General features: G+C 43.5%; 1 long non-coding RNA gene across 1 annotated transcript in view; it reads right to left on the bottom strand.

Moving 5' to 3' along the window:
- Positions 1 to 8,437: 8,437 nt before the first annotated feature.
- LOC146802079 (uncharacterized) overlaps positions 8,438 to 23,480 on the bottom strand; it is a 111,006-nt gene continuing 95,963 nt past the window's right edge. The window contains exons 2-3 of the long non-coding RNA XR_014967359.1: positions 16,350 to 16,384; positions 8,438 to 8,681 (exon numbers count right to left, since the gene is read on the bottom strand). This is a non-coding gene — a long non-coding RNA (uncharacterized LOC146802079). The remainder of the gene's footprint in view (positions 8,682 to 16,349; positions 16,385 to 23,480) is intronic.

The raw sequence follows: 23,480 nt of genomic DNA, 5'->3' as shown, positions 1-23,480 counted from the left end.
ATACCGCCCCATTGCCCTTTTAAATCTTGACGCGAAACTCTATTCCACCATCTTTGCGACACAACTTAATGACCTTATGCCTGACCTTATACATCCAGACCAGTCGGGATTTATCAAGGGTCGGCAAACCCACGACAACACCCGACGCATGGTCCACTTGATAGAGAAGGCTAACAAACGACAGATCCCTGCCATACTGGTGGGCCTCGACGCTGAGAAGGCGTTTGACCGGGTGAACTGGTCGTTCCTTTTTAACACTCTCAAAAGCTTCGAGTTCGTGGATAAATTTATTAACATGATTCGGGCTAACTACACCCAACCCTGCTCCAGGGTGCAGGTCAATGGGATGCACTCAAACCCCTTTCTCCACACTAGGGGTACTCGTCAGGGATGCCCTCTTTCGCCCCTGCTTTTCGCCCTCAGCATCCAACCTTTGGCGATGGCTGTTAGGGCCAATCCAGAGATCCGGTGAATTCCCTTCAGTGGTGCGTCACACAAAATCACACTCTTTGCGAATGATGTTCTCCTGTCCCTCTCTGATCCAGCTAAATCTCTTCCCCCTTACACTCGGAACTGGAAAGATTTGAGGCAGTGGCGGGCTTCAAGGCGAACCTCAGCAAATCATATATTCTCAATCTCACCCTCCCAAAAGCGGAATTACGCGAACTGCAGCTCCATACCTATCTCCAATGGGCCGCCTCCTCTATACAATACTTAGGGGTCCACTTAACAGCCCAGATAGAGGGCCTCTTGAAGGCAAACTTTCCCCACGCTCTCATCCGCATTCAAACAGATCTGAAGCGGTGGAAACCTCTCTTCCTTTCATGGCTTGGTCGGGTACACGCAATAAAAATGACACTTCTTCCCAAGCTCCTATACCTATTCCAGGCTCTACCCGTAGAACTTGAACGAGACTTTTTACGCAGAGTCAAATCCTTGATCCTTCACTACATCTGGCAGGGAGGACGGGCCCGTTTCTCTTTCACACTTTTATGCCGTCCCAGGGTGGAGGGCGGAGTGGGACTACCCGATCTCACACTGTATTATGAAGCGGCCCATCTTAGATTCTTGACGGAATGGTCCAACCCAGAATCTGAAAAACACTGGTTGCATATGGACCGTTGTGTAGCGGGGAGAACTATCTGGGACCTGGTGTGGCGACCTAAGGAGGGCAGACCTAAAAATGCCTTCCTTAGCACTCCTAACCACACCACTTTGAAAGTATGGGACTCGGTAGCGAGTGACGAATGATGGACCTCGTTCACCTCACCATTCACGCCTCTCCACTTTAACCCTGCTTTTCCCCCGGCCCTCCACGCCTGGAGAAAGGGAGGCTGCTTGGCTCTGACGCATCTGTTCCATAACACGGACCCCCTTACCTTTGATAATAGCAAGCAGGATTATGATCTGGAGAACACAGAAAGATATCACTACATGCAATTGTTGCATTGGGCTCTCAATCCACGGGTGAGGGAAGCGGCCACCAGATCCCCACGAGATTCGAGCTGTTCCTTTCGAAAGCCACCACCATGAAAAGGGGAATCTCGTTCATATACACTCACCTGCTCACCACCACACTTTCCCTGCGCCCACGTTACATGACCATGTGGGAGGGTCTCCTGCAGCGAGACATCCCAGATGGCGAATGGTCGCGGTTATGGACTGATATCACGAGATTCAACCACTCCACAGAACTACGGGAAGCCCACCTCAAAACTATGATGGATTGGTATCTCCATTCCTCCAAGGTCAAACACATCTTCCCCAATACTTCCGATAGATGCTGGAGGGGGGGCTCCTAGGCGAATTCAAACATATATGGTTGGACTGCCCAACGATACGCCCATTTTGGGAAGAGATGCTGGCACACATCAAAGACATGTTAGGATACCCCATCCCGACCTCCATGGCAGAAATCCTTTTAGGGCTCTGAGACCTGGCTCTTGAACACCTGACCCGGGCTGACAAGGCAATCATATGGTGTGTGGGCGCCGCTAAGGTAACCATAGCAGCTTCTTGGAAACAGAAGGATGCTCCGGCGGTCTCCCTCTGGCATTCCCACCTGTGGAAGTTACTTAGACTTGAAAGAATGTCTGATATCTTTCGGGGTGATTATAAAAAATTTGAATATAAATGGGGGTCACTGGTTAGATTTCTCTTGCGAGGTTTACCCCTAGCTGTCTGTACTTTCTCTGTCAGAGCACTGCACCTATTTCAAATCTGACCCATCTATGCCTATTTATTGTTGAGCACTTCACTGGGATTGAGCCGCCACCATTGCCGGCGGGGAGGGGAAGGGAGGGGGTTCTTCTCTTTTTTTTCTTCTTTTTTTTTCAAACTATCATCTTTTCAGGGGCTTTACCTATCCTATGAAGCTCCTTCCGGTTGGAAGGGCCTGTTAGAACCCCATCACAAAAGAAAGATGGGTTGAACTGTTCAAGTGAGTTTCTCCTTCTACAATGGACACTGGAACACGGACCGATCCCTTATGGTATTAGAAACTGTACCCCTGCTCTAAGCTTTCTCTATGGGACAAGGGCCGGGACTGTGGCCAGGTCATATGCCATGACTTCCACCCTTCTTCAGTGTTCTACAGTGGCACCTCACTGCGTTGAGCGATGTGATGGATGTATTCTACTGCTGTTTTGAAAATCTTTCAATAAAAATAAGTTTGACAAAAAAAAAAACCTGGGACTGGTTTGGGATGTTTAATTGTCAACTGTCATTTTCTAGCTGCAGTGCAGGAATAGCCTTCATACAAGGTAATGGCTGTTACAGCAGGTAATGTTGACACTGAATCCAAGCAGGAATATCCAAACACATTGGCACAATGAAGTGTGAAGAATCCACAATAGATTCCACTCATCCCAGCAGTTAGACTCTCACCCTCAGATACAGCTCTGCTGTGATCTGCACCATACATACAAGCACTCAATACACACACACAGAATGGCAGTGCTAGTGTCACATTTAAGTAGAACTTTTACATGTCGTCAGTTCAATTAAATCACAAGAAAATCAGCATGCTGGCACCACAAGTTCATGTCATCATCCCAGCACATGGACAGTAGTCCATGTCCATAAAGAAGGCCTGCTTGGTTTGTCTCTGCAAGTCACAGAACAGACTCTAGACCCTGAATTTAGTATGAGGAGGCCTAGGTTTTGGCACACACGTGAGATTAGCGTGCCAGCTGATGAAACCTAAAGTCAGAAAGCCAGTTTCATATGCTGTTGAGTCACACAAGGCAGGTAAACATGCCTGTTTACTATGCAGGGGACAACTCAAAAGACATCTGTAGCCCATCTCACCTCTGTTCATAAATTAAAAATGGACACATTTGGTCTTCTACATAGCTGCAGGAAAAGCTTAAATCCAGGTTCCTCCTACCTTCCTCACTGAGTCATCTTTTTAAAGTTTCTATATGCTTTAAAAACTGTATTTTGTTTTTCTCTGCCGGAATCTTTTGCAGCCTTTTGCATAGCTGATGTGTTGTAGAAATGTGCCAATAAATGTTTGCATATGCAGGATTATAAATAAACTTAATATAACAATCAAATCATACCTCCTACTTTCCCTTGGTGGACTAGGATTATTGTCATGATTGTTATTACTTATGGGGGCAATAATGTTGGCATGGCTGGGCTATTTTTCTTTTTCTAAGAATCATATATATTTACTATTACCAAGAGAAGCATAAAGAAGTATGTGATCACATGCAGATTTCAAGAACCCAAATCACAGAAATCAATGTGCAACCTATCCAAAAAATGTAAGACAATGGACATGACAACATGATTTGAGGTTCAGTATGGCAGAGTGCTTGTATCAAATTTAGTCACATGCCTTTTAGGTCGAGCCTAAAACAGCGCATGCGCTGTTGCTCGAATTTTTGTAAGGGGATTTTCAGAAGTGCTGCAGCCGCTGGCCTAAAGCCTGCGTGCATGTGCTCGGCAACGCGCGCAGCCGCCATATGTCTCCGTCACGGGTACTGTACTTCATGAAGGCGCTACATCAAGATATGCCAAGAACAGTCCTCACCTGCCTCGTTTCACAGTCCAGTATCTCCACCTTCATTCTTTGCCTCTTCCTGTTATTCCCCTTTTTCCAGCCCATTCTTCTGCCACTTGTTTTACATATTCCCTCGTTCACTTCATATCCCCAATTTTTCCCATAAGAAGCTGTTTTATGTAATAGTTAAAGGAGACTCATTTAATTTTCTGTTATTGACATCACAAAATGTATGGATTCCCATCTCCTTAACATTGATGCTTCTCCAACACTGTTTCCCCATATCTGCCCACTTGTAGCAAGGTCGCCCACACCCGCCAATAACTAATTGTTGCCAGTAGGACAGAGCAGGCGTCCCTTCATTAACTTCAGAGCCTTCCCTATCCAGAGTTCCACATTCCTCCGAGGCTGTCTCTCCTCGTCGGTTCTCATTCTGTGGAATCTCCATCACTGAAAACCAGACAATGAATCTTCCACTTCGTTCACCACACCTGGAATGTGTCTCGCTCATAACCAGGGCCACTGGAATTATGCGACATGAGAAAGCACAATTATGTGGCAGGATTGAGTAAATTATGCAGCAAGAAAAGGCAAATTATGCCGCATAATGTGGCACATTTTGTAACAGTATTACTTCATTTTTTCATCATTTTTAAACTTGTTAATACTGTCTGAGTATTCATTGCACCTCATTAGTACCTGTTTAACACCCAAATATATCAATAAGCAACAGAAAGCTGACCAGTCCAGCTTTGCTAATGGCCAGCCATGGTGCCGCAACACGTGTCGCTGCATTTTTAGTAACTTTTGAACCGTTCGAGCTAGAAACAATTTTATTTGTTAAAATCTGCAGATTAGGTGGCCTGCACAATTTCATAATTCCAGTGGCCCTGCTCATAACTCAATGAGCAACTGAAATGTATTTGAACAATGACTCCCCCAGGAGCCTTAGGTACCAGCCCTCAACGACTGAAAGCTTAACGTCACTCACCACTGCCTCTTTTTAAGTAGCAAATATCACTTTTTTGTTGTTCAGTTCCTGTCCTCAGTCTCAGGCCTAGTACTACTGCCAAAAAACTCTAGAACGACAATGCTCTGAATTTGACGTCCACATAGCTATCAAGTTTACCTGGTCTATGCATGATATACTGCTCCAGTTCAGGTTTTTTATTAGGTCGAGCCTAGAACAGCGCATGCGCTGTTGCTCGAATTTTTGTAAGGGGATTTTCAAAGTGCTGCAGCCGCTGGCCTAAAGCCTGCATGCATGTGCGCGTGAACGCGCGCAGCCGCCATATGTCTCCGTCACGGGTACTGTACATCATGAAGGCGCTACATCAAGATATGCCATGGCTTGTTGCTGCACACACCGGGCAGTCGCCTCTTTAGTGCATAGGAGCAGGGTGCCCGGAGCTAAGCACTTCAAAGCTTGCAGGCTTCTCCAATGTGTGCTCATGTTCTTAAAGAGGGTCGTGTTTATTATTGCCAATGTACAACCGCTGGCAGCAGCGACGGTCACATGCTTTTTATTTACCTTTCGCCATGTAAGCTTTGTAAAAGAGTTACACCTGGATCACTCAACATAACTGAACGAGCAGGCACACTTTTCTTTATTCTCTACAGGTAGTGCGACTGTTTTTATAGCTCAGTGCATCTGTTGCTGAAATCTGCATTCAGCCTACAGGACACAGCTGTGAATCTGACAGGTCTGGAAGGTATTTTCACCCTTCTAGAGCAATACTCTGAGGACCGGGATTGCTGTGCACAACAAGCATTGGCAAAGCCAATAGGTCTCGCCTACGTGACAGCTGTAGGCTTTGTCAAAGCTGCTGCCAAGTGTGTGTCCTGATGCTGTATGGTCCCCCAAAAGCAATTCCCAAAGCCAATAGGTCCCAAAGGCAAGACCTATTGGCTGAGCCAATGTTTGATATTACTTCTTTGCGCATATTAATGAAAGGCAGCCACACCTTTTTTTGCAAAAAGTGTGATTGCTGCAGAATGTTAGGGCAAGGAACATGCATCAAGGAGTAAGTCACTGCTCTGATCATACCATCCAATTCAAGCTATACGTGTGGGTTAAAGACCACACGCACCCTTCAAGAGGTCGTCGCTCTTTTACAGCCTGCCCAGCCAACCGTCCTTTATTGCAAGAACTGGTCAGCTGTTTCTTGGCTTTTGGGCTTGCCACACATACAGATAAACACCTAACAGATATACACATAAACACAAAGACTCCTACACAGAAATGCAGATGCACACAACAACATGCATACACACATACATACATACTGTAACATCAATGCACTCTGACACACATAGGCATACTAAGAGGAAACCACTACACAAAGCTAGAATAAAGTTCAGCACACCCATACAAATACAGACAAATACACAAACCCATGTACAAGTCCACGAACAGACTCACCATACAAAGACCCTTACACTCAGACACATAAACACACAGACAGACAGACAGACCAGGAAAAGGGCAGATACCCAGATGCATGTGGACATAGACACCAGTACAACCCGGATACAAACACACACACACCCAATTACTAACAGAGACACATGGAGGCACTCAGAGGCATACACAGACCAACGCAGGCACTTATAACAATGGCTACACAAACACAGACTGATTCAAGCCCATACAGGCACACACAGACATAGTAAAAAAAGAAACCAATACAGATGCACAACCACACCATATAAATAATCGGACAGACAAACAGACACATAAAGAGGGCATACAAATACAGAAGAAAAATATCCAGATAAACACTCAGGCATTAACACACATTGGCAGCCTCATCGAAACGGACAGGTCTTCGTTGGTAGCTAAAAGGAGAGTCCTGCTGCCTTTGCCAATGCTTGCTTGCTTATAGAATGTGCTCTTGGTTTTCTGTCCAGACTTTTCTCTACTGGTATGTTGCATGTTTGTCTAGTTTGCACTATCCATCCCGACTCTGTGATGTGCAGATAGCAAGTACTAGCGAGAATGGAGAGGTTCAGCTGGAAAGAGAATAATGTCCTTTACCAGTGGTGTCCCTACCGAGCAGGTCCTTGCTTTGGGATTGCTGTGGGACTGCAATCGCCAAGCAGGGATTAATCAACTAGTCACCATGGAAAATTCTTTGCAGGGGAGGGAGAGCTGCCCCCCTGGGCATGGGCAAGTGATCCCCACTCGGCACTACAGTCTTTCTGTCCTCTCTGGGGAAAGATAGGTGGTGTTTACCCCCTATTTGCCTCTCAGGTGTGAAGGAAGTCCACTAGACATAAGGGATTTATCAGAACAAAAGAATTTAAAAACAAGCATTGGCATTGCCAATAGGTCTCGCCTTTGGGACCTTATAAGTGTCTCGCGGCCGCCGATCTTGTTGGGATTTACTACAGTATGTCAGCTCTTCACGAATGCTGTAGGCTAAGCTGCACTGTGGTCTTGCCTAATCTGAACACCTTCACTGCTGTCTCGTGGAGTACCAAAATACTGCTGTGAATAGTCACAATATGTTCATGAGTAAGTCTTGCATGTTCCTCTGCTTGGCATGCCAGTTCAGGGTCTAGCACTACTGTAGTCTTTCCACTTTCAACAATCTTACCTCTGTCTATTACTCTTCTGCCACTGGTACTTATCTGATCAGTTAAAGCACTCCTGCCCATTTATTAGCTGCTTTAAGTAACCATCAATGTCCTTCTTCGTCTTTATCCTCTCTTCATGCCGGTATTAACATACTTCTCAGTGCTATGCTGCCACCTCTAATGGCTGGAATGCGGTGACTTTCACGCCTTGTGCTGCTTCAGCATGCAAAGTTACAAGACATCTACGTTTTAATCTAATCTGAACACCTTCACTGCTGTCTCGTGGAGTACCGAGACACTGCTGTGAATTGTCACAATATGTTCGTAAGTCCTGCATATTTGCTCTGCTTGGCATGCCAGTTCAGGGCCTAGCACTACTGTAGAGGTACTGTACTATAGTTTTTTCCTGTGTGCTTCTACCCGTTCCACGTTACTCTCTTTATCCTGTGTGCTTCTGTTCTCACGTGCTTCACGTTGCTCTCTCTCGCCTTTCTTGTCCAGCCGCCATCCGTGTTGCTTCTGACCCCATCCTCTGTGATCTTTCCCGCACCAGTACTCTCCATGTTGCTTCTGAGCCCTGCTTTCGTTATTTCCCTCCACATGCCTTAAAAAAAAATAATGAAAAAAAAATGTGTGCTTTATTTACCAGTACAACTTGGATCAGTAAATATATATTTTTTTTAAACTTCACACGCACGCTGTAGGTGCGTTCATGTGTTGTGCTTTTACCTACAAAATGACACCACTGCTGTGACTGCATAATAGCATCTTATTGTTTTTAATGGGGGGTTCCTCTTTATCCATCGCCACTCCACCGCGCTCCATGTTACTCCCCCACTCCCTCAGTGTTGTGCTTGCCCTTGTGTGTTTCACCTCCCATGCATTGCTTTTTTCCATGTGTGCTTCTACCCGTTCCACGTTGCTCTCTTTCTCCTGTGTGCTTCTGTTCTCACATGCTTCACGTTGCTCTCTCTCGCCCTTCTTGTCCAGCCGCCATCCGTGTTGCTTCTGACCCCATCCTCTGTGATCTTTCCCGCACCAGTACGCTCCGTGTTGCTTCTGAGCCCTGCTTTCGTTATTTCACTCCACCTGCCTTAAAAAAAAAAAAACTTTGTCACTGCTTTATTTTTCTTTATTTACCAGTACAACTTGGATCAGTAAATAAAACAAGCATTTGCAGTGCAATAGGTCTCGTATTTGCAAGAGTTGGAGCTATTGGCATTGTAAATGAGAGTGCCTTTTATTAATTTATTTTGAAAACCTGCAAGCGGTGCATAAACACGTACTTTGTACGTATAGTCCTTACGAGAAGCAAGGCTGTCAGTAAAAGATACTGCAAGCTTTGCTTCTCATAAGCAAGGGCTATAAGTACAAAGTGCTTGTTTACGCACAGCTTGCAGGTTTTCAAACGCATAAATATGAGGCATTGTCATTTACAATGCCAATAGCTCAAATGCGACACCTATTGCACTGCAAATGCTTGTTTAGTTATGCTCCATGGCTTGTCATTTAGAGTAAATATTACAAATATGGTGGATCTACAACCAGACACCTATCAGTGAAAGGATATTAAACATGCCCTAAGGCATGTTGGATACGAATAATTGTATCAGATTTAGATGCGACCCTTTTCATTTCTTCTTGCTATTTTTTAGCAAGTGTAGTGCTGGAGACCACAGATAGTTTATGACCAAAGACAATAAGTGGAGTACCAAGTAGATATATAGAGAGAGTGGCAGTATTAAATATAGTTATAGCTTTTTAAGTCAATCTCAGCTGCTTTTCAACAAGGGTAAAGCTGGATAGAATTGTGGGCCAAGGGGTATTCATTACTGTAAAATTCAATCACCCACATTTTCATTCATAGTGCACGGCTTCTCGCTGAGGGTGAAGCAGGAGACAATGGCGGTTGTGTGGTCATAGAAGAGGATTTTTGCCCCTGAAAACAATGATAATACTAATCTGCTCACTATGAACTGCCTTTTTAGCCGCAATCATACTAATGAATGAGAAGCTGGTTCGACCTCTGTTTTAGTGAGCAGATTAGAATTGCATTTATGTGCAGGAGCACACATGCAAATGTAAAGGCCTCACTCCAGGACATGCATGCTGCTGCATGAGGTTATCCATCTCTCCGTGGAGCTGACATTGGATCTATGAAGGTATAATATTTTACAGTTTTATTTGGGAAAGGTAACGATAACACTCTGGAGAGGGGTCAGACTCCAGTATCATGCACCTGTGCAGCCTAAAAGATGAACACAGGTAAGCAGTTCTACATATGTACACACGATCCAGCGTACATAAATGCTCATGCATGCACACACTCTCTAACATAAACTGCCCCACAAGTGTGCACACAAAATACATTTAAAAGCTTTTTATTCTACCTACCTAATATGCTATTTAAGATCCAGTTCCAGATCCTGCTGCTCCACTTTTTATTACACTAATAGTGAATGATAAACTAGTATTCATAGTTAATGCGATGAAAAAAACTGCAGAAAACAAGAAAGTTTTAGCCTGATACTGAGAGACACCTTTGTGTTCTTACCACTGATTTTGACCCCTCTGAGGTCAGGGGTGGCAGAGGCAGTGCCCGTGGTCTCACAGGGAAAGCCAGGGTCTGTGACCCCTGGTGATCCCAAAATAGCATTCATTTCTTGAACTCTGATCATCTTATTAACATAATGGACAGTATTGACATTTTAAATATAGAGATATATTTGTACTTTATGAGAAAGAGTGAACATCTGATTGCTATCCACAATTCAGCCTTCAAACAGCACTCCTCCAGTTTCCTCATAACATTGTTTCCATTATAGATAATTGTGATATTTGCCTTTGAGCTCTGTTGGACCAATAGATCACAAAGCGTTTCTCAACAACCTCTTCCACTGAATGGGAATAGAAGATTTAATCCTGAAATGGTTTAAATCCTCTTTTAGTGCACAATCCAAGTTTGTAAAATATATTACTATATGACTACAAATCTCACACTTGCTTCTAAAATGTGTTCTACTTAAATGTTCTATCTTATCCCCTTCCTGTTCAGTCTTTACATGAAACACTGGAGCCATTGCTCCCGGGAAATTGGATTTCTTTACATCATAAAGTTAATGATACCCAAGTTTGCCTATGAATATGAAATCCTGTTATAGTATTCTTGTAAAATGTTTACAGAAAAACAGGTACGTTAGATATACTTTTTCTCTCAATCAATTCCAACTAAAATGGAAATCCTCCTCCTACTGCATTCTAAAAAATCAAAATATGGAATTTAAAAATGGCTTGCCACCCTTTCAGATCTTGCCATTTCTTCCTTGTTGGTTCCGTTGACAAATCAGTAGGCTTCATCATAGACTAAAATATGTTAATAACAACACTCATGTCCATATTTACTAAATCAACCATCTTCCGACTAATTTTCCAAAGGAGATGGAGCCCTCCATCCCGCAAGCAAATTTCAAAGCAGTCGTTCATGCTTTGACAATGTGAAGCTAAATGACCTCCCCAAAAATACCCCTGTTACCTTGAGAGCCACCCTCCCTGCTGCAGCTTTCCTGATACATGGAGCAAGGAACGCAGAATCTTCTTCAAAATTATATATACCAGTCACTGAGCACTCACATTAAACATGTTACACATCACAGGAGGAGAAACACTAGAATACAATCTCGCCCGATTCTTGAAATTCGAACAGTGAAAAAGTCTGGTACACTCAACCAAGCCTTTTCATTTGAAGCTCCTAGACTCTGGACATGCTTACTAGAGAATGCCCAGCTTATCAACAATCTGCTCTTTTCATAAACGTATAACGGGTCTAACTGAGAGTCTAATTCTTCTCCCTCTCCTCAATGTAATCCAATTTTTTAGGATATTACAATATGATCTCTGGTTTTATGTACAGTGCTTTATTGCCCCTGTTGCTACGTTCGGTCTGTTTAAATATAATTAATAACTAAATAAATGTTCTTCATTCTGTAATTACTGGTATTATGTTCATTTTTCTCTAGCACAGTGGGGAAATACCCAATACTAGTCAAGACCACTGGCATTCTCCTGTGTCTGAAAGCATGAGGTACTCTAACACCAGAATTGTCCTTGTTCCCCCTGAAAAACTCACAAAAATAAAGAAAGAAGAATATTGATAGTGATGTACCTTAATGATGGTACCTCTGGATTACAGAGCAAACTGGTGTTTGTATGTTTTAAGTCAGAACAGCATTATAAGCAAGTATGAGAGGTAAACAATATTAGTCTGTATACTCCAAAAACATATATTTGAAAAGCCAAATGCAGCTTCTTAAATATAAACTGATATTTGGGACAATGGTACCTGTGGGAGAAGAGTGCAGTTGATCTGTACAAATGCACTCCCTTGTGATGTAGTGTAGTCTATTTACAGATCCCAACCATGAGGATTATTGACAAACTCAAGTTACTGCCTGTGTCTGATGAAAAGATAATTTAAAGAGAAATATTGGTGCCTGATTTAAACTAGATGGATGGAAGAAAGAACAGATGCTAAACTAACCTGACTGAACCTAGATGTGCAAATGTGTGGGGAGAGAACCATACCTTAATTGTATTGGGAGATTAAGTTATATGAAGCTGTACATGACATTTAAACTGGGATTTCTACCAATGACAGTAGCAACATATAAGTGAAAGACAGGAGATGGTCCATGCTCCATGGCTTGTCAAGTAGAGTAGAGATTACGAATATGGTGGATCTACGACCAGGCACCTATAAGTGAAAGGATATTAAACATGCCGTAAGGTACTTTGGGTATGAACCATTGTATCAGATTTAGATGCGACCCTTTTCATTTCTTCTGTGCTGTTTAGCAAGTGTAGTGCTAGAGACCACATATAGTTTATGACCAAAGAGCAAAAAGTGAAGTAACAAGTAGATATATAGAGAGAATGACAGTATTAAATATAGTTATAGCTTTTTAAGTCAATCTCAGCTTTTGTTCAACAAGGGTAAACCTGGAGGGCTATGGAGTTATGCAAGGGGTATTCATTATTGTAAAATTCAATCACCCACATTTTCATTCATAGTGCACTGCTTCTCGCTAAGGGTGAAGCAGGAGAAAATGGAGGTTGTATGATCATGGAAGAGGATGTTTGCCCTGGAAAAGAATGATAATACTAATCTTCTCTCTATGAACTGCTTGTTTAGCCGTAATCATAGTAATGAATGAGAAGCTGGTTAAATAGGTATCAAGAAAACCTATGTATTTCTGAAATGGGAGCAAGATATGGAGTTTAGAAGCAGTGGTTATTTGCACATCTCTAAATTTGTGGGTACTCATACTCGCTTGTGATCTAGAGGGGATTTTTCAAAATGACTTCTTTTTTACACACCGGCTTACATTTGGAAGGCAAAAATGCATAGAAAGACAATTGGTAATAGTCCTTGTTCTACTATTCTGTGTTTCCCTAAGTTTCCCAATAAAAATGGTACCTCACTTATGTGGGTGTACAAATGCCCACGACAGAAAATGCAACAAACACAACGTGGACACATCACATTTTTCCACTGAAAACTGAACCTTTTGCAATGTGCCTAGCTGTGGATTTTGGGCACTAGCTCAGTCAGCACCAAGGGAAACCTAGCAAACCTGTACATTTTTTTAAACTAGACACCCAATATAATCCAGGATAGGGTGACTTGTGTGGCTTTCACCAGGTTCAGTTACCCAGATTCCCTTGCAAACCTCAAAATATTCCAAAAAACACATTTCTGTGATGGAAAGCTCTGGAAACAGAGGGGAGCCACGTACTTCCATCCACCCAGCATTCACCCAAATCTCCCGATAAACATTGTAACTCACTTATGTTGGTAGGCCAAGTGCCCGTGAAAGGAAACGGCCCAAAACCCACTGTGGAAACATTAAAATTATCTATCCCAAAGCAACCTGGTTTAGCAAGGGGGGCATCTGCGTTTTTGGTTTCAGGCTTGGCGGCCATCTAGAGAAAGCACCATTCAAGGGCCCATCACTTCCATACGCCCACATGACTGACATAGCAATTACACCGCTTGGTGGTTGACGGAGTGTGTGTAGTGGTGCTTGGCTAGCTGTGTGTGTAATGACCAGCAGTAAGTCACTTCTCAAACACCGCCAGCCAAACGACAGTCCACACTCACCACCAGCCAAATGCCAGTCCATGCATACCACCAGTCAAGTGCCAGTCCACGCACACCGCCAGCCAAGCACCAGTCCATGCACACTGCCAGCCAAGTACCAGTCCAAGCACACTGCCAGCCATACACCAGTCAATGCACACCACCAGATAAAACGCCAGTCCACACACCCACAGCACCAGCCAAATGCCAGTCCATGGACACTGCCAGATGATGCACACCACCATAAAAAAAATTATACAAAGAAAGAAAACACCAACCAAATGTAAGTAGATACAAAACTATAACTGCAAACACAACAGCTCTAAGTATATACATCACACTAATGCCAACCATGAATTCTGAACCAATAATATAAAACAATACAGACCAGTCAATTTACTTTTACGCACATGGTTGCACCCAAACCTCTGTTGCGTGTGGTATAATTTAAAACATGTGGGCACACACAGTCCAGGCTTAGAAGGACAATCGGGGCAGTACATATGACTCTCCTTCTGCATACCTCTTCGGGCACAGACTACATTTCTTAGCAGGAAAGTTTTTTCAACCTTGGAAGGAATGTGATCAGGAAAGTGGCGATCTTTCAATCAAGCCACATCCTCCAACACTGCTTCTCTAGGAACTCTTGCCTGTTCCAGTACAACAAGGCTGCCTATCAAAGACTGCTGAAACTGAACAAATGTAATCTTTGACTCAGGAGAACAATCCTTAAATACAACAAAAGCATTTAAGGTTGCTAAATGGATAGCCAACTTCTTATATCAAACGTACACCTTCCAAACAGCAGTGTAAGGTTCAGACCTCTTATCTATTCTACCTACACCATCTGTGTGCTTATTGTAGTCTAAAATGCACACAGGTTTGTGCATTTCAGCAACCTGCCCCCAAAAAGTCACAGGTGAAGTAGTTTCATCATGGATGGTAGTCAGCATTTAGACTTCTCTCCTGTCAGAACATTTCAGAGCTAGAAGTTCATCGCTACGCAAGACATGCGCTTACCTTTCTCAAGTTTTTTACAAGCAAGCTCATTTTTGTAACCCTTATAGTTAGAGCGGATTGTGCCCCAAGCAACATGGTCTAGTTTGAACGATTCCCTGAACACCAGGGTAAAGATTATCCAGGTATAAATGGTGAACTTTGTTACAAAGTCCTCTAACAAGTTCTCACACAGTTTTCTCAGTAACTCCAAAAGTGAACGGACAACAGGGGGGTCATACTGGAATTCCTACTGGTACACCCTGAATTATAGACATATCTAGTACTAGTCTCAAACAGCATCTACATATTAATTCCAAAATGTGCCCGCTTGCTAGGAATTAACTGCCTAAAAACCAATCAGACCTTGAACAGGAAATAAGACTCATCCACAGCTATTTCTTTCCCTGGAACACAGATCTCTGAAAATCGATCTACAAAGTGATCAAGGACAGGCAAAATCTTAAAATGACGGTCGCAATCAGGATGATCTTGTGGCAATGCTAAAGCATTATCAACAAAATGCAGCCGCAGAAGAGGCAAATACCGATTACGACTCATGGTTGCAGGAAATATAGCTGTTGCCATCAAGGGACTAGTAGACCAATATGAAGACAGCAACGGCTTCCTTATCAGGTTCATCAAAAAAGTTAAACCCAAGAACTTCTTCAACTCATCCAGATTTGTGGGAGTCCACCGGGTAGCTCTAGAGTGGAGCTTAAGCCTGGCGCTGTTGTCTTTCAAATACTGTTCAGCATACAAATTAGTCTGCTCAACAACCTCATCCAAAAAAACATCGTCCATAAACAACTGAAAAAAGTTATAGGCAAAAGGTTTTCAGTTTTCACTCTACACCCTGCAACGCCACCGAAGGCAGGCAACACCTGCTGCACCATGTTTGGGTCTTCCCAGAGCCCAGCACTTCCAATGGTAAGCCTTTGATCCCAGGCTCCAATCCAGATACCTCTTGATGCTCTATTGGCACATCAGTGTCTTCCTCTAAAAGCGGCACTTCATCCGCACTGAGAGTGGCTTCATCATCAGATGATTCCCCTCTGACAGAAAATTCACTTTCAGAATCCTGGCCTTCCGCCTCTGCCTCAGATGCAGAACCAATTTCATAATCATGGTCAGAAGAAGACTCGAAAAGCATACTAACAACCTGCTGAGCAGTCATCCTGTGGCTAGCCATAATTACTAAGAAAAGTAACTTGACAAACAAGTCGACAATCCCCAACACTGTATAAAATAAGTAATAAACAAAGTGTGGCTTTATCAAACGGAAGGTCATACTACAGGTTATAGTAAAATCTAGAGGGAGAAGTCAATCAATAAAAAGCATACAAAGAGCTATCTGCTCTAAAACGATACAGCCCACTTGCCAGAGACAGTAACACTAAGGATCAACTGCATTTACTCTGCACAGACACAGCAAGCACTATAAAGATCCCACTGGAACAAAAGAAAAAAAAACGGCAAAAAAACAACATTACACATAAGGCAGTAAATAACTAGCGCAAATCAAAATGTTAATTTGAAAGACAATCACACAAAAAGCTAACAAAACCAGTTATACAAACAGGCGAAGGATACACATTAGATGAAAAGATTATTAAATGAGTAGCTTACCAACCACAACTCCACAGACTGCAGATCTGCCAAAGCTACACCCGCAAACAGGATTTACCAAAAAGACAAAGGAAATAATTGGTTATACAATAATAAAAAAATAGAAAATTAAAACTGGACTGAAAATGAGAACAATATATCAAAAGACACTGATATTCCCCCGAAAGGAGGTGTGGTACCACCAGATGGAAGTAAACCTTGTCCCAAAAGCAAATCTCCCACCACATACATAACCTTATTCCCAGGTGACTAAATGTTGCCATCCACCCTGAGGCTCAATCCACTCATAAATCTCTCAAGGGGGCAAACACACACCCCAGAGGGCAGATCGGCCAATAAAAATGCCCAATCTACCCTCAAGGGAGGAGGACACAAAAATAAATATGGGCCCCCAAGGAGTCTCTACCCTTCAAAACATAAATCCCTGGTTTCTGGTAGGCTTCTGCCCCCACAAAAGGCAAATCAGCCTGAAAACAGCTGATCTGCCCTATGGGGAAGTGAAATAACTAAAAGAACTCTCCCCCAAGGAAGAACCCTTGTCCTAGGGGTCGCTCCCCAAACAAAAAACCAATCCCTGGTGGTTTAATGGCCTTCCATCCCCCAGAGGGCAGCTCAGCATAAAAATGGCTGATCAGCCCTCTCAGGGGGTGGAACTACCAAAAACAAATTAGTCCCCAAGTGGAGCGCCCCTTGCCCAAGGGGTCGCTCCCTGTAATCGTCATAAAAATCATACTCCCTGTCTTCTAGTGGTTTTTGACCCCCCTCCCCCCTCGGGGGGCCAAAACATGTATCACATATGCAGAAGTGCTCGCTCCCCCAAATATCACCCAAAAACATCCTTGGTATCTAGTGTTGTGGATTCCTGCTCACGATCGTGGCCCTACCTGCGATCGTGGAGCAGGACTCCACTCTACAGACGCACAGGGAAAGTATTTTTCCCCTGTGTCTGTATTCCGATAAATCCCGACCCTTAGAGAAGGACTCACCAAAAACTCATCCTCACCCAGGACATGCTGAAAGCAAATGGTTTCCAGCATGCCAACGGTATCACGTAGCCGAGGTGGAGTTTGGGGTGGCATCGGGAGCACTTGTGCTGCCATCCCCATGTGGGTGGGTGCCCCAGGGAGAAAGCACCAGCGCTTTCCCCGTGGATGGGTAGCTGGACGTAATGGTTACATCCTTTGCACAGTAGCACCATGGCCGAGGACGTAGCCATTACGTCCATGGCACCCAAGTGGTTAAAGAACAGAAGCATCTAAACCGATGCATCGCCGCTGCTGAAGTATGGGAAGATCGATGCATCTCCTCGACTATGTGGAGAAATCCGATGCATCGTCTGCAGAACAAACGCCTCTCGCTTGGTACATCTTCTTCAGAACTGGTGCATCACCAACACTGCGTGAAGAAAATTGACGCATCACCTCAACTATGTGATTGACACCAACGCATCGCTGGCTACACCCTGCATCGCGTTGTTGCGAACAGGATTGAGGTACTTTGCTCAGTGTGCCTGCGCAGCTCCTTTATCCGTCCCGCACACCATGGCAGTTGGCCTGAACTCTTGACTCTGCCGGTCCAGCGCAATCAGATAAAACCTATAGGCGCTTATTGCTTCCAAGCGCTATTTTTACATTTAATCTTTATAAATTCACTTTGGTCTTGTTTTATTCATAAAAAATTATATCTATTTTTCTTACCTGGTGTGGAGTCTGTTTGCGGTGCTTTCATTGTGATGCTGTGTGTTGTGTTTCACAGATACTTTATTCTTAAGTTAAGCCTAACTGTTATGTGCCTAGCTACCACAGGGTGAGCACAGGTTAATTTATGGTGTGTATCTGACTTACCCTGAATAGCACTGTGGTTCCTGCTTGGACAGTGTGCATACCTCTGCAAACCAGAAACCCAATTTCTAACAGTCTCCTTAAGAGGAACCAGTTGCTTAGACATGGAGAAAAACAATGCCTGATTCAATAATATTATGTTTGTGAGTAGGTGCAAATATTTGCTAATTTTCCAGGAGTTAGCTACACCTGCCTGAGAAAAATGTTTTGTAAATTAAACCCTTAAACACAGTTAAGTGAAATACCTTGAACCCCCTTGCCAAGCCTTAAACTTCCCTTTGATTACATATAAGTCACCCCCTAAGGTAGGCCCTAGGTAGCCCATAGGGCAGTGTCCCGTATAATGAAAAGGTTGGACATGTAATTTTAACTTTTACATCTCCTGGTAGTGAAAAACACCCAAGTACGTTCTTCACTACTGTGAGACCTACCCCTCTTATAGGATAGCATTGGGGATTTCTTATTACATTTAAAAAGCTGTAATTCCTAATTGGGAGGAGGTAGATATTTCATGTTTGGTACCTATGACATTGTATTGATAAATCCTCTTTATTAGTACAGTTGGATTTCTCATTACAATTTTGAAAATGCCACTTTTAGAAAAATGTGTTTTAACTTGAAGAGTTGGGCCTATACAACAACCTGAGACTAGACCACTTTATATGCAAACTATGCAATGCTTAGGCTGGAATCATTTACCACACTATGGGCCATATGTAGGAAGCCCAATACCGGTCGGTAACGGCCAATTTTTGGTAAAAATCCCGTTACCGACCGGTATTCAGGCTTTTGGCATGTAGGGGGCACATTTCAGGATTCGGTAATTTACCGAATCGGTAATTTTACCGATTCGGTAAATAGCGAATCCTGAAATGAGATGTAGGGGGAGTGTGTGGGTGTTGTGGGGATTCGTTATTTACCACCAACAAAAAGTTGGTGGTAAATGACGAATGGCTTTGAAAAAGCATTTTTTTGCACTTAGAGGTGTGCAATGTGGCAGACATGTGTGCCACATGTGCACACATGCAGGAATCAGGGGTGCAACAGGGTGTCACTGTGACACCCTGCCACCCTTGATTGTGCTCCCCCCATTACCGAATCGGTATTTACCGATTCGGTAATGGTAACTGGCTTCCCATTGATTCCTATGGGCCTCCTGGCCCATAGGAATCAATGGGAAGCCAGTTACCATTACCGAATCGGTAAATACCGATTCTAAAATACCGACCCATTCCGAATCGGTAAATATTACCGATGGATTACCTACATAGCATTTACCACTTCATAAATACCGAATCGGTAAAATTCGGTATTTATGAAGTGGTAAATGTTAGGCCACCTACATATGGCCCTATATTTCTTTATTTAGGGTTCAGGGTTTTGAGTACCTGACACCTTGTTTTTTTTTTTACCAATGTTTAATAATTCATTTCTACAGGTTTTTTTTGTCAAACTCCTTAAATCACATACATCATTGGGTATATGTGCCCAGTTGTGCCAGTGTTCAAAACAAAGTGTCGATTTTTGCATTTACATACATTGCAAAAAAAGTCTAAATGATATTTTAAAACATGGCCTAAAGTGAATAGCTGTTACAAACAAATTTGCTGCATAAACAATATATGTAGAGAACTTCAGAACAACCCTGTCTTGAATTTTTCAAAAACACGAATCGGTACTTAATATCACTATATGTGTAAGACTCATGAATGTCCGCTGTTTGGTGAGGGGTTGTGTTGCCTGCTAAATTTCAAGGACAACTGGCACAGTTCTCAGTTGCCTCAAAAATCCAGGTTCCATTATTTAAATTCAACTCCCTCAGAGTGGAGAAAAGTCGAAGAGTTTCAGGTTTATCAACAACATCTTCTGTATCTGGACAGACAATGCTTTGAAATCTTTCTTCAACTGGCTGAAAAACAGGCTATCAGATATAAAATTTTGCATGGCCCGCAGTTCAAACAATATTACATTTTTGGATGTAGAGGTAGTCGTAGAAGAAGGAAAATGATCATGCGCGTTGGTATTAAGCTTCCGGCATGTAATGCAGTCAGTTCAGCCGCAGCAAAAACAGCGGTGGTTTGAAAAATACATAGGAGTGTACAGAACATTGAACTTCTCTGAGCTCTGCAAGCTCTCTGAGCAGCTTTGGATATTCTCGCCCAACGTGAAGTAACTAAGCAGCTCTGCTACCCTGTTTTCTGTATCACAGACCTACCCCCTCCCTCAGAGTTATCCCCAAGTTCTGCCCCACACCCCCTTCCCCTACTCCCCTATCCCCTTCTCACCAGTTCTCTAGTCCCCTGAGACCTACACCTTCAGCCACCAAGAATGGCATTGTTGATCTGGCAGACAGGGGCGAGAACCAGGAGGAGGAGCTACGATTCTACCTGGTCCGGCCGAGAACCACTGCAGTGCCCACGGAGAAGTATGGTGGCGTGTTCAGCAATATGGAGGGGGCGTTCGAGGTCAAGACCTTGGACCTCAGCTCCTTGGTTGTAGGGAAGAAGGGTGCCAACAAGCCCCCACCAAAGGCAAGGTGCCATAGGAGAACAGGCAAGGGGACCATGGACACCCAGCCCATCAGTGGCCCTTGGGCAACGGCAGCGCTGGCATCGAGATCGTGACCTCAGCAGGGAAGGAAGTGCTGCAGAATCTTACAGCTGAAAACAAGTTAGGGTGGTCCTGTAGCTCCATGCGCAGCGTCTCACACGGACTTGAAACTGTGCAGAGTTGCAGACAGATTCCGCACACACCCTGCTGTATGTAGACAGCTCTCTATGAACAATACTGGTAGTTCACTTGAAAGGTGACGATTCTGCTTTTGAACACCTTTTTCTGCTTGATGGGTGACGCTGGTCTGATGAGAGCAGTAAGGGCTGCGTTGGTTCCCGCACAATGTATACCCCACCCTTTAATTTGCAGCACCTTCGCCAGCTGCACTCTGCTGACAAATCTGGACAGATGGCTAGGCAGTTTTTCAGATCCTTCAGAGAAAATGACAGTGGTGAGACATCACTCTGTTTTTGTGTCATTCACAGAAAGAAATACACAGACTACTCCAAAACCTGCTTCCCGGCATGCAGGGCACGAGTTGGGGGTACATGCAGGTAAACCGCATCCACCCACTATTTTCACAGGGTGGATGCCATCCCCCCTACTAAGAAGTTGGGCCCCACAGAGATATGCTGAACTTGTCCCGGTGTTATTTTTTAACACTGGGACATGTTCAGTAGTGCCTGTACGTAGTCTGCTTCCCATTCTCAGCAGCAATTTGCAGGCAGCGAGGGGGCTTTTCTTTTCTACTCCAGCTGGGCTGAAGTTCAGGGGTCATCAGGCCTCTTGTTTGGATATCCTGACTGGAGGCGGTCCGGAGCCTCACACTTAAATGTGAATGCCTCATTCAGTCCCTGCACATAAGAGATGAATGCACTGTAAGAATGTCAGAAGTGTTGGTCTGTGATAGTATCTACACAAATAACAATTTCAATAGCGCTATTTTATTACTTTTATAGCACTATGCAACCCAATTCAGGGTGTCAGAGCTCTTTACCTAACATACACATTATACATTGACAATAAATCATGTACATGTGTAAAATCAATGTACAAGATGAGTTACATGAGGCATGGTTACATGTTGTAGGAGTCACATGTCCTTCACAGCTCACTGTGTGATATGACAAGGTTTACAATTTATGAACTGCAAGTAAAAAAAAGATCTCTGTGTTAAAAGCAGTAACCCACTTTATTATCTACATAAAATAAAATCTGTCATCTGCATGTTACGTGATGTGCTTTGCAGGAGACACATTAACCTTATACTACTTTGAATCTCTTCAAACTTATACTACTTTGATTAAAATCTGAGACGTCACAAAACACAGATACCTAAAACAAATGCGTTAAACTCCAGAGTTATCTCACCATTATTACTATTCCCTGAGATTTACTGGCCATCTTTACAGCAGATGCCTTAACCCAATCATATATTTTAAAATGTAGACTTTGCAACCGATTAAGCCTTTGGATTCGTTAATAGGCTTGTTAGTCCCTCCTTAGTACGGCCCTGTCTTAATTTGTAACCTCCCATGGCTACTAGCCCTTTTACTATGGTTGTTACCCAGGACCTGTTATTTAGTCTGTAAGCTATATTTACTTTATTGAGTTTCTCTTACTGCAGGCCGGACATGTGCTGCTTCAGCTGAAACCGATTGTGTTTTTTAAGAAGCACGGCCGCCCCCATAAAATGGGTGCCTGCTTTCAATCATTTTAACCCGCCATTATTTCATGTCTGTTTCAAACCCCCAAGACAAATGAATTTAGAAATGATTAGCAAATGAAGTCATGTGAATTCTAGGTAGCACTTAATCCTTTGCTAATGGGCTGAAGCTGACAACAGCACATCTGTGTTATATGTCATCTGCACTAAAGCCACCTGACGGGTTGGTTTCAAAAACCTGTTTTATTAAAAACACCACCACCAATACCACCACCAATACTAATACCACCGCCAATACCAATACCACCACCACCAATACCACCAATAGCAATACCACCGCCACCAGTTCCACCACCACCATCACAATACCACCAAAATCACCACCAATACCACCACTAAAACCAATACCACCACCAATATCATCACCACCACTAATACCACCACCAATACCACCACCAATATCACCAATATCAATACCATCACAAATACCATCACCACCAATACCAATACTACCACCACCACCAATACCACCACAACCACCATCCCAATACCAATACCAATAATACCACCACCAATACCACCATCAATACCACCACAAATACCTATAGCACTACCACAAATACCACCACCATCAAAACCAATACCACCACCAATACCACCACCACCAACACCAAAACCACCACCACCAATACTACCACCACCACCAATACCACCACCACCAATACCCCCACCACCAATACCACCAACACTACCACCAATACCAATACCACCACCACCAATACCAACAATACCACCACCAATACGACAGTCACCAATACTACCACCACCACCAATACCACCACCACCAACACCACCACCAATACCACCACATATAGGACTGATACCACCACCACCAATACCATTACCAATACCACCACCACCAATACCACCACCAATACCACCACTACCAATACCACCACTACCAACACCACCAATACCACCACCACCAATACCAATAATACCACCACCACCACCAATAGCATCAATACCACCAATACCACTACCAACACCAATATCACCCCCTCAAATACC

This window comes from Triturus cristatus, chromosome 8, assembly GCF_964204655.1.
Source record: "Triturus cristatus chromosome 8, aTriCri1.1, whole genome shotgun sequence".
In the NCBI taxonomy this organism is placed as follows: Eukaryota; Metazoa; Chordata; class Amphibia; order Caudata; family Salamandridae; genus Triturus; species Triturus cristatus.
Note: the sequence above shows the minus strand (reverse complement) of the source record. Positions and strands in the feature narration are given on the sequence as shown.